The following is an 11,392-nucleotide window of genomic DNA, read 5'->3' as shown; positions in this document are numbered from 1 at the left end:
GAGAAAACATACTAAACTTTCTTTCGGATGAGTTTATTTCTAGGCAAGAATCTAAAGTATGGGCAAACTTTTGATTGAAAGGCAATTCAATATTTCTATAGGAACTATGGTAGTGTTAATGTATGTGAGCAAAAGCAAATAATGATCATATGCAGCTGTTAATTGTGTATCTTGGACTCATTGGTAATATACCTGGCCTTCTCATTGACGAGGCCCTGATTAAGTAGCACTTTCAGGTTCAGGCTTCTCTCTTCACTAGGTAGTCACTATTGGATTTTCTCACCGCATTTTGTTGTTCATAACACTGTCCTGTTGCCACGTTCTGAATACTGGGGTAAAGAAATGCCCTATTGCAGAGACTGAGTATTCTTGGTGCTGATAATTCTTAGGTTAGCTTTCAGTGTTTCTAGACTCAATGTTACGGTTCACTGAAAAATATTGAATGATTTCTTGCAGCAAATAACCCTCAACCCTATCAAAGACTTGTTAGAAAAAGTATTGGACATTGTTTCTTGAATTTCTAGTTCTCTAGTTCATGAATGTAGCAAACTTTAAGTCCTGCCTGTTGTAATAACTCCGTGTGAGTTACCTAGAAGACCTTTTTTCTGGCCATCCCTACAGTTTCTTGAGCCTTGTTCAAGTAATTTTCTTTCTTGGTAATAATTTTGTTAAGACAGGCTCACCTTGAAGTCTTCAATACTGCATCAGTTCCCAAGGCATGTTCCACACAAACCAGGTCATTTCATTTTCTTCTCTTAGTTTCAAGAACAAAACACAAAAGAATTAACTTAGGTTCCATCTCCTTTTCATTAGTAATTCTAAGAAATTATTTACTATGTACCTTCCAGATGTCTCATTCATCCTGTTGGAAGTGTGTGTAATTCTCAGTATTTCCACTGATGCCTTGTGGCAGCATGATTGGGATATGATAGCTTATCTTGCCTCTCTAAACATTTGCAGTCCACCTGGTATTCACAGGTGTCAATGTTTAATCACCTTTGTGCTCCCCTAATGTCTGTCTTCGCACCATCTCTTGGGTAATGAATCATGGGTGTTCATATTCCTAGAAAGAGGAATATAGAAAACAGGAAAAGAATCTGTAGTCCAGTTTGTGTGTCTTCTCCGCCTGCCGCTGGCACCTTTTCCCCAACCCCCAGACAAGGTTTCTCTTTTCTGTGTAGACCTGGTTTCTCAAACTCAACTGCCTCTGCCCTCCTGGGATTGACAGTGTGTACCACCACACTGGGCTTTACACATAACTCATGCGAGTTTTATAACATGGATGAACTATAATTTTTTCTTTATTTTTATATACCAATTCTCCATGAACAAAATGTTATGTTGAGGTTGGCTCTACCAAAGGTTGCAGTTAGGATAATGAACGCATTTTAGCCTGTCTTTGTTTAGCGCTTGTATTGTGCTTGCTGTGTGGTCTTCACTATTTTCTGTATTCCTCCCATATAAATGTACTTTATTGGGGGAAAGACTAAGGGTAAGAAATTTATGGTATGAAGTGTGTATGGTATGTCTCCTCCCAGCTGCCATTCTGCTGGTGTGAAAGATAAATATGAAAATTTTACGCATGAAAATATTGAATGAATTCTGTATTGAAGCAGGGTTGAGAGTGTTGGGAGAAAATGGAGATGGTTGCTCTGGTATTAGAACGAGGCATCTGGGAAATAAAATAATTAGACCCTGTGTAGCCCAGTTTACCCTGTGATTTTTTTTTTAAATATTTATTTATTATGTATATAATATTCTGTCTGTGTGCGTGTCTGCAGGCCAGAAGAGGGCACCAGACCTCTTTACAGATGGTTGTGAGCCACCATGTGGTTGCCGGGAATTGAACTCAGGACCTTTGGAAGAGCAGGCAATGCTCTTAACCACTGAGCCATCTCTCCAGCCCCTACCCTGTGATTTGTTAAAAAGCCAGTTTGACCTCAGCTTACTGACCTACCCTCAACTCCTGAGTTGGATGACAAACATAACTTAACAATCGTCTTTACAATTACATAAAATCTTACGGATGCAAAATCAAAGTAGGAAACATTTTCTGCTCTCCAGATGCTTGCATCTTGGAAGACCTTTTCAGAGTTGGAGCCTAGAATGTTAGGGTAGTTTCTCAGATTCCTTTTACCCACCAATCGCTTTAGTTTATTGAGAGCACGAACAATTAATTATATCCATTTTGAGCAACTGTACAAATAAATGTGAAGAAATGGGAAGTGTTCGGTTTTAAATGTTATCACAAAACGGAGGATGATGTGCAAACGCATACGGTGTATACAGAAGAGGTTTTTTTTTGGGGGGGGGATTTTCGAGACTGGGATTCTCTAGTTTTTGGTGCCTGTCCTGGAACTAGCTCTTGTAGCAGGTTGTCCTGGAACTCACAGATATCCGAGTGCTGGGATTAAAGGCCCGGGCCACCACCGCCAGGCCCAAAATAGGTTTTCAAGGCCGTATTTGTGTACAGGGTGTTTGATACCGCAAGGAACACATGAATCTCAGAATCCAACCAAAAAACAAGGGGAAAATGTCTTCGCTTTTAGCATGGAAGAACACTAGATCAGTCTTAAGCACTACAGCTGCCTCAGATCGCCCAGCATCTTACTTAGACCCACAGCATCCTAGCTTCAAATGAGCCAAGACAGCTGCAGCCCCAGCCCTCATAGTCTGCGCGCGCCACCGGAAGTCCCGTTCACTGTCGGTGCTTAGAGCCAACGTCGTGGAGGCCGGAAATGACGACCCTGACGAGGCCTTTAGGGCGGGGCCTAGGACGACCTGCTCTGCGGGCCGAGAGTTCTCGTCGGAAACAAAACAGCGGCAGCAGAGACCGAAACCTCCGGTGCGAGCCGGCCGCCTGGGCGCGGAGAGAGAAGGTGAGTTTCCGGGTTATGCCGGACGGACGGTATCTGTCAGCTGCGATCGCTCGTTCTTGCCGAGGGCCGGGGCCTGAGCCTCTGTGGGCCGCGCAGCGGGCGTCCTCGAGGATGAGGGGCGGGGTTCGGCCGGGCGGAGACCGAGGAACCCCGCATGGGAAACGAGGTCGGCCGGTTTGTCGGGGCCCGGCCAGGCTAAGAGTGACCCCTTCCGAGCGTTGGTCCGGAAGTGCTGGCTTTCCCGGGCGTCCCGGAGCAGGTGGCTGCCGTCGGGGGTGGCCGGCTGTACGGGAGTGGAGCAGGAGATAGAGGAAGCGCCCTAGGCTGGGTCGGCTTGAGCAACTGGTGAGACTCCCCGTCTCGTGTCTCCAGTGTATCCTAGTCCAGAAGTGAGTGGCATTCAGGGCTAACTTCTTAGTGTCTCCATTGCCAGGGAGAGAGTCGTATTGCCGGCGCTTGTTCCTTCATCAGAGCTGTTAAGGTGCATGTGCATGCCCGACTCTTGTAGGCGTCTTTAGTGCTTCCTTTTCTTCCTTTTCACGTTTTCAGATGTGACACTGCGGTGGACAGAGGTTGCTACAGGCACATCTGTCTGGTAGTGAGACTGGAGTGCATAAGAGAATTTAGGTGACTTTTATGTAATTAGGAGAGATGAGAGTTACAGTAACGGGAATGTATACGGGAGAAACGTTAGCAGGACAAGCGATCGGCTCAGCCAAAGTTTGAGATTGAGTTCAAGAATGAGAGAGAAATGAGGAAGTTAGGAAGTGGTTTGAAAATACCGCTTTTGAAGTGTCAGCGGGTGACGATGGCCTGAGGTTAGAACTGTAGGTATGGGTCACTTAGGTAGATTTGCTGCTTGATGTTTGAGTAGCTAACTGGGTGACAGGAACTCACAAAGAGCCAGGTGGAAGGAGGGTAAGGAGGCAGCTGAGGATGAGTGTAGAGCCACAATAGTGCAGTGTCACAGAAGCCAGAAGGCAGGGAGGCTTGAGGTTGAGAAAGCTTTGTCAGCGACTTGGAATGAAAGGCCTGGTGTTGTAGAAGTATCTGAAAATCGGAGTAGCATTGTGCCGTTGAAAGAGGAAGGTGAACCATAGATAGTAGTTTCAAGTGTGCCAACAGACATGTTTGTAAAGGTTACAGGAAACAGGTGAAATTCGTTTTAATGATTTGATAACCAGTATAGCTAGCAGTTTTATTTTAGCATGTAATCATTGTAAAGATGAACTTGTCTTCTCTGCTAGATCTTAACTGAAAATAAAAAACCAATATCTGATTTCTAAAGTATCCCAGGCACATGTCACAATGTTTTGTTGTGTAAAAGAAACCGAGTTCCTCTTTGATGCTGGAAGAATTCTTGTTTGGTTTTCATAATGCCTTGCCCAGTTCCTGGTTTAAGTTGAGTAAAAGCAGAATTTAGGCAATGATAAATATCAGAAGCTTACAAGCTAATTAGATGTAAATAATCATTTTTAATGAAATATTAGTTGTATTCTATCCATTTCCACAGAAGGTTGAGACAGTGACTCACAATAATCATAACTTCATTACAGAGTTATTAAAATTTAAAAGAATAGAAAATAAGAATATTAAAATAACATTGGGGGAAAGAGTGTTTCTAGTTGCCAGGTATGATGGCGTGCGTTTGGAGTCCCAGTTAGTTGGAAGGCTGAGCAAGAAAATCAAGGCCAGCCTTGATGAGAGAGAGACAGTGAGTGAATGAGATGAGATTGGTCCTATGTGATCTGAACTTAATTAGAGTCTGTAGTCTATTTATAGGCTGTGTAGGTAGATAGAACATATAGTCCAGTGTGTGTGAGAAAACTGTGTAGACTCATTGTGTGGGTGTGTGTATGTGTGCACACGTGTACTTTATATGCAAAGCTACAGAGTCTTTGTCTATATATGTGGGTGCATGCACCCATGCTTGCAAATGCAGAGGCCAGAGAAGGACATTGGATGTTTTTCTCTATTACTTAGCACCGTATTTTTTTTAAAAAAACCATTATATTTTATTATGTTTTTGTATGCAGGGTTGGGGGATGGTGGTGGTGGTGATGGTGGTGGCATGGTGTATGTGCAGAAGTTTGAAATGAGTTCTTCCATCTTTAAGTTATTTTTTTTTAAATATTTATTTATTATGCATACAATATTCTGTCTGTGTGTATGTCTGCAGGCCAGAAGAGGGCACCAGACCTCATTACAGATGGTTGTGAGCCACCATGTGGTTGCCGGGAATTGAACTCAGGACCTTTGGAAGAGCAGGCAATGCTCTTAACCACTGAGCCATCTCTCCAGCCCCATCTTTAAGTTATTACTGGGGATTGAACACAAGTCTCTAGGCTTGTGGGGCAAGTACCTTTACTTCCTGCGCCATCTCCATAGCCCCCCCCCTTTTTAAACTTAATTGTTTTGTTTTGTTTTTTTGAACAAGGGTCATTCTATATAGCTCTGGGTATCCTGGAACTCACTATCTAGACCAGGCTGGCCTCAAGCTTACAAGTTCCAGATCTGCTGGAACTAAAGGAATGATTCCCCACATCCAGCTTTAGTTTTTGAAAACTTAATATGTGTGTGTATCCATAATGGGGATCCTAGTGCTGTGATACAAAGGAGTCATTCTTGTTTACATTATGTGGGTTCTGAGCATGGAATTAAGGTATTCAGATATATGCAGCAAGTGCTCATCAGCCCTGTACCTTATTTTGTAAGCCAGGGTTTCTTTACTGCACCTGAAGGTATTTCAGCTAAAGGGCTGGCCATCAATCTCCTGGGATCCTCGTCTCTACCCCCAGTGCTGGGATTACAGGCACAATAGCTTTGCCTGGCTTCTCTGTGGTGCTAGGAATTTGAGCCCCAGTCCTCTTATTTTCACAGTAAGTGCTTTTACCCACTGAGCCATCTGCCCAGATTCTATAACTGTCTTATACACTTTGAGACTGTTGGTTTGTTTCACTGTAGACCTAGATTTGACTTCTGTGATTCCAAGGCTCTTGGAAGTACTATCAAGCATATATTTGTATCACATTGCCTTTACAAAATCCAGAAAACATCTATATTCTAATACGTTTAATCCTAAAGGTTTGACTAAGAAATCCTCAGCTGATTTTAGCTCATCTTCATTGCATCTTCTGAGCCAGCCAACATTACCACTTTTGAAACAAGCTGCAGCAGGAAGTGTCCATAGCAGCCCTCCTTCAGAGCTAACAGCCTAGAGCACATAGATCTCACTCAAGGCTCTGCTTCAAGGTGGAAGTGTGGGGAAGCTTTTTTGATTTGAGCATCTTCTTATGGGGCCTAGGTGGGGAGGGCAAGGAGTACCAATCCATGCTAGTGTCTCAAGGCAATGTTGAATGTATAAAAGAGCAGGGCCAACTGCACAAGCGTAGCTCACATATCTGCCAGTGTCAATCAACTAAGATCATATTGACAAAGGCACATAGGATTTCACCTAGAGGCTTAGAAGGTAGATAATGAACTTCACCCATCATGAGGCCAAAGAGACATTGGTTCCAGGACCACTGGATTCCAAAATTTAAGGATGCTCCAGTTCAGTCCTTATATAAAATGGTATAGTGTTTGGGGCGAGAATGTAGTCATGTACAGAGACCTACACTGGATCCCTAGAACTGAAGAAAAAAATCTGAACAAAAATATATTTATTACTTATAATCTATACACATAAATCCTCTTGTATACTTTAAATCATTTCCCCATTAGAATATCTAATAACACAAATAATTGTTAAACTGTGTTGGTTAAGGAAGAGCAAAGAAAACTACATGCTACATATTTTCAGTCTTTAGTTGGTTGAATCCAAGAATCCTGAACCAGAAGACATGAAGGCTAACCATTCTTCTCTTGGGGATACTGGGGGAAGAGAGAATATTTACTGAATAATAATTTTATCTACCACAGATGGTTCACAGAGGTGGAGTGGGATGGGAAGGGGGAAAAACACACACTCAACAGGATGCATCACTACCCTTGCTCTTTTTAGTTCTGTCACTTTCAGATCTCTTGGATGGTGGGGGAAATGATTTGCTCTCTGTACCTTAAAAATTAAGAGTCTGTCTTGGCTATTCCTAAATGAAGGGATTTTTATTTCAGTTATAGAATACAGTTTAGGGTTTGGTTACATTTATTATAGAGTGTGAGCCTTCAGAAGCTCAAGTAGAACCAGGTTTGATAGGAAGCACTTGTAATCCTAGCACATGGGAGTTGGAAGCAAGAGGACCTCAAGGTCAAGCATTTTGAGCAAGACCCTCTTTAAATAAATATGTAAATGACAGGGTATGCCTTAATCCCAGCACCCAGGAGTTTGAGGTCAGCCTGATCCACATAGCTGAGTATAGGCCAGGTGGCAGGCTACATAGTGAAACCCTGTCCCAGACAAGCAACCAACCAAGGGGAGAGCCAAGGTATGGCTCAGTGGTGGAACACTTATTTGCTTCCCACCAACCAAAATAAACAAATCAAAACTGGAGTCAGCATTTGGGCTGCCTATCAAGGAGCAGCTGTCAAAATGACAAGTAGAAGATATTGTGGGGAAAGTGTGTATGGGGGGAGGGGGAACAGCCAAAGTGCCCATTTGTGCAGCCTGTTGGTCAGTTGTGAGACTCTGGCCCCAACTTTTGTGAGAAAGCTTTAATTTTTTTTTAACAGCCAGCCTTGGGCTCATGGGACGTCCATCAGTCTCAAAAAGGAGGTAGATATGTGGTAATAACAACAAAAAGATTGCTCTTGATAATTCTTGTCCCCTTGGGATCAGATATCACTTTATGAGGTTAAAAAGGCCACCTTACCTTGAATATGCCATCCACCTCAAATATTCATCATAAAGTCTTTAAAATCTGTAGCTCAGAACCCACTCACGTTCTGCTCCTTGTGCATTTTCTTGTAGCCCACTTGGGTCTCTCTTTAGAGTATATACATTGATAATTAAGCTTTTGCTTAGATTATGTGTGTGTGTGTAGACTGAACCCTCCCTCCCCAATTAAGAAATAAGACCCTCACTTTAGGCCATGGCAAGATGTATGCGGATACTGCACCTTTGTTTCCCGGCCACCCAGACCTAAATAATCACACAGAAACTATATTAATTACAACACTCTTTGGCCTGTGGCTCAGGTGTATTTTTTTGCTAGCTCTTACATCTTAAATTAACCCATTTCTATTAATCTTTGTATCATCACGAGGCTGTGACTAGAACAGTAACGTTCCAGCATTTTTCTCCTTGGGCAGCTATATGGCATTTCCCTGACTCCTGAACTTCTGATTCTCCTGCCTGCATTCTTCTAAGTATTGGAATTAGAAATGTTCAAACCCATATCTGGCTTATGTGTATGGAGACTGAACCCAGGAATTGGTTTGTGCTAGGCAAGTACTCTAGGAACACACTACCTCTCTAGCCCTGTGGCTGCTTCCTTGAGTGGGATTTTCTCTTAGGAACCTATTCTGAAACTTGAAACATTGCTCCTGAGATGTGTTTGAAGTTTTAGTTTATACAAGTTTCTAGTTGGATAGACTTTATTTTTTTCCTCATGTGGTATGTGGATGTATGCATATTTTGTTGTATGCCCAAGACTGATTTCTGGACCTTTTCTAGATCACTTTCCACCTTATTCTCTGAGACATAGTCTTGATCAAACCCAGAGCTCACTGATATAGCTAGTTTGGCTAGGGAGCTTGCTTTGGGAATGTCCAGTCTTTGCCTCCTGTGTGCTGGGATTAGAGCTGAGCTGCCAGACCCACCCACCCAGTACTGAAGTGGGTCCTGCCATCCCTCAGCAAGCACTCTCACCCTGAACCATCTCCCCATACCCTGCATAGACATTTCTGCGGAACATGTCTGAGCTCCGAGTTTATTCATAGTTCTAGGACTCTTTTCCCCTTTGTATATCTGCCTTGTTTTCCCTAGTACTAGGGATGCCGCAGGGTCTGCACATACTAGGAAGCAGATCTGCGTCCCACTTAGTGTCTTTATCTAATAGAAATTGTAGTTGCTTGTCAGAACAATGATCGCATTTTCCTTTGTCTGACTGCCTGAGTTGTGCTAGGAACAAGCCCAAAGCAGAGGGTAAAGTATTTGCTAGATCAGAATTGATGTGAAGGTCTAGTAAAGAAAATACACTGTGCAAATCCACAGAGAAACCCTGTCTCGAAAAACCAAAAAAAAAAAAAAGAAAGAAAGAAAGAAAGAAAGAAAGAAAGAAAATACACTGTGGCCAGAACTATGGGGGGACGGTCCATGAACGGGAACGGGATCTTTTTATAGTAGTCAAAAGACTGATTACCTGGCCTTACCTCCTGAGCCATTCGTATGGGATCCACTTTGAGTACTTCTGTACTCAAAATTTATTCGAAAATGTACTAAAAAGTCCTTGCAGGCTGGCCGTGTCAGGTAAGGCACTCTGATAATTAGGTCAGCAGCACAGGCTCCATACGTAGGATCTGATTGGTAGTGAGGGGTTTTGCTCTTTTACTTTTGGCCCTTTGATTTCGGCGCTTTGACCCCACAGTGTTTGATAGAAAGGAAGTAGATGGCAGTGAAGAGCTTCAGTGTGTCTGCTCTCAGCAGTGTCCAGAGTGGAAAGCACCAAGATCGACATCCCTTCTCCTCCCTTGCAGTGCAGGTCCCTTCCCAGCTACTGGCTTTTGGTGTTCACATCTCTCAGCCGAGAAGGTTATCAGATTTGCAAGTACCTTCTGCCATGCTGCCTGAACCTTGGGGTCATTGACCTTTTCCATCACTCTATTCAGCTGTTCTGGATCAAAATCAACTCGGTTTTGGCCTACCCCTTTCTTTGTAGCAGCAGTGTGTGTCTGCTCCCCTGCTGTGACATGGCCTGCTTCTGCTTCTGGGCTCCTTCTGAAGACAGTTCTATCAGGGATGCTCTTCTTATGCCCTGTGATCTTCAGAGCTTCGGGGGAGGCCTGTGATTTCTCTAGGTGACCAGAAGAGCCCTGGGCTCTGGATTGGTGGTGTTACTCATTTGCTCCTTAACCCTGCACAGGCAGATCCCTTTGCCATAGACTGAGGTGCTTGTTGTGTGGAACATGTAAATACAGAGTCTTGGGCCCAATTTTTGTCTTTTGTTTTTGTTTTTTTTGGAAGGGCAGGCAAGGAAGGTTTTTTGAAAGGGAGAGGAAGAGCTCCCTGGAATAGGAGTGGAGGGTGGAGGATTAAAGAGAGAACTGTCCCTTCATGAGAATTTTTATTATTTTCAGAAATTTTTATAGATTTATATGTATAAGTGTTTTGCCTGTGTATAAATATGTGCACATCTGTGTGCCTGGTGCCTGTGGAGGTCAAAAGAAGGCATCAGCTATCCGGAAGCAGGAGTGATGAATGGTTTTGAACCACTGTATGGGAGCAGGGAAAGAAACCTGGGTCCCCTGCAAGAGCAGCAGCCTGTGCCCCTTAACCACCGTGCCAACTCCGTGCCCTCAGGGAACTTTCCTACCCCATTTATTTATTTTTATTTTATGCGCATTGGTGTTTTGCCTGCATGTATGTCTGTGTGAAGGTGTCAGGCCCCGGGAACTAGAATTACAGACAGTTGTGAGCTGCCATGTGGGTGCTGGGAATTGAACTTGGGTCCTCTGGAAGAACAGCCAGGGCTTTTAACCACTGAGCTGTCTCTCCAGCTCCCCATGGGGACTTTTAAAGAATCAAATGGAATATGATTATGAAAAGAACTTTGAAAATAGCATTGGGAATATGCAGAAGTAGTGGCTGTGTTATTACTGATGGTTCTTAAAAGATTTGTCTGCGAGAGCTCCAGTATGGCTTCTTCTAATGGTTAAACAGACTGTATAAGTATTAAAGAAACAAGTAAAAATGGCAGTCCTTTATAAAAATAAATGCTAGTCTTGTCTGTGGAAAATACTTTAAATATCTCGGGTTTCACTTTATACTGAAAGCAGTTGCTGATGTTAGGGATCTTGTTTACTTGTGAGCAGTAGTTTTGCTAGTGGTAAAAATGAGTTTCACAAGCCTTGAGGCAGTGGTGCATGCCTTTAATCCCATCACTCTGGGGCAGAGGCTGGCGGAGGGCAGCCTGGTATGCAGATCAAATTTCAAGACAGCCAGAGCTATATAGTGAGACCTCGTCTCAAAAAACTAAACAGAAAAATGAGTTTAATATAACCTAGTCTGAATTGCTGTAAAGCCTTAGGCAAGGACAGTGTGCTATATGTGGGTTTGGATGCCTTTGTTTACCAGATGAGACCTTGGTTGAGATAGTTGACTTCTTCGTGGTACATCCCCCCCCCCCCTTTTTTTTTTTCGAGACAGGGTCTCATTATATAGGCTAGGCTGGCATCAAACTCAGAGATTTGCTTCCTGAGTGCTGGAATTAAAGTATTGTGTTACCACACCCAGCTATTTGGTTTGATCGTAAATGAGTGGATAAAGTGAATAACTAATTAGATGTTTTTACTTTCTGTTTAAATTTTGCATGGAAGGAAGGAGACAGATGAACATAAAAGAGAGCCTGCAGTGACTA

General features: G+C 43.2%; 1 protein-coding gene across 1 annotated transcript in view; it reads left to right on the top strand.

The window, feature by feature from the left end:
• The first annotated feature begins 2,757 nt into the window (after positions 1 to 2,757).
• Psen1 (presenilin 1) overlaps positions 2,758 to 11,392 on the top strand; it is a 54,214-nt gene continuing 45,579 nt past the window's right edge. Inside the window, exon 1 of the mRNA XM_057782456.1 lies at positions 2,758 to 2,879. The gene's annotated coding sequence lies outside the window, so the exon portion shown is untranslated. The remainder of the gene's footprint in view (positions 2,880 to 11,392) is intronic.

Source organism: Chionomys nivalis, chromosome 10, assembly GCF_950005125.1.
Source record: "Chionomys nivalis chromosome 10, mChiNiv1.1, whole genome shotgun sequence".
NCBI classification, from domain to species: domain Eukaryota; kingdom Metazoa; phylum Chordata; class Mammalia; order Rodentia; family Cricetidae; genus Chionomys; species Chionomys nivalis.
The sequence above is the reverse complement of the archived record's forward strand: the minus strand, read 5'-3'. Positions and strand labels throughout refer to the sequence as shown.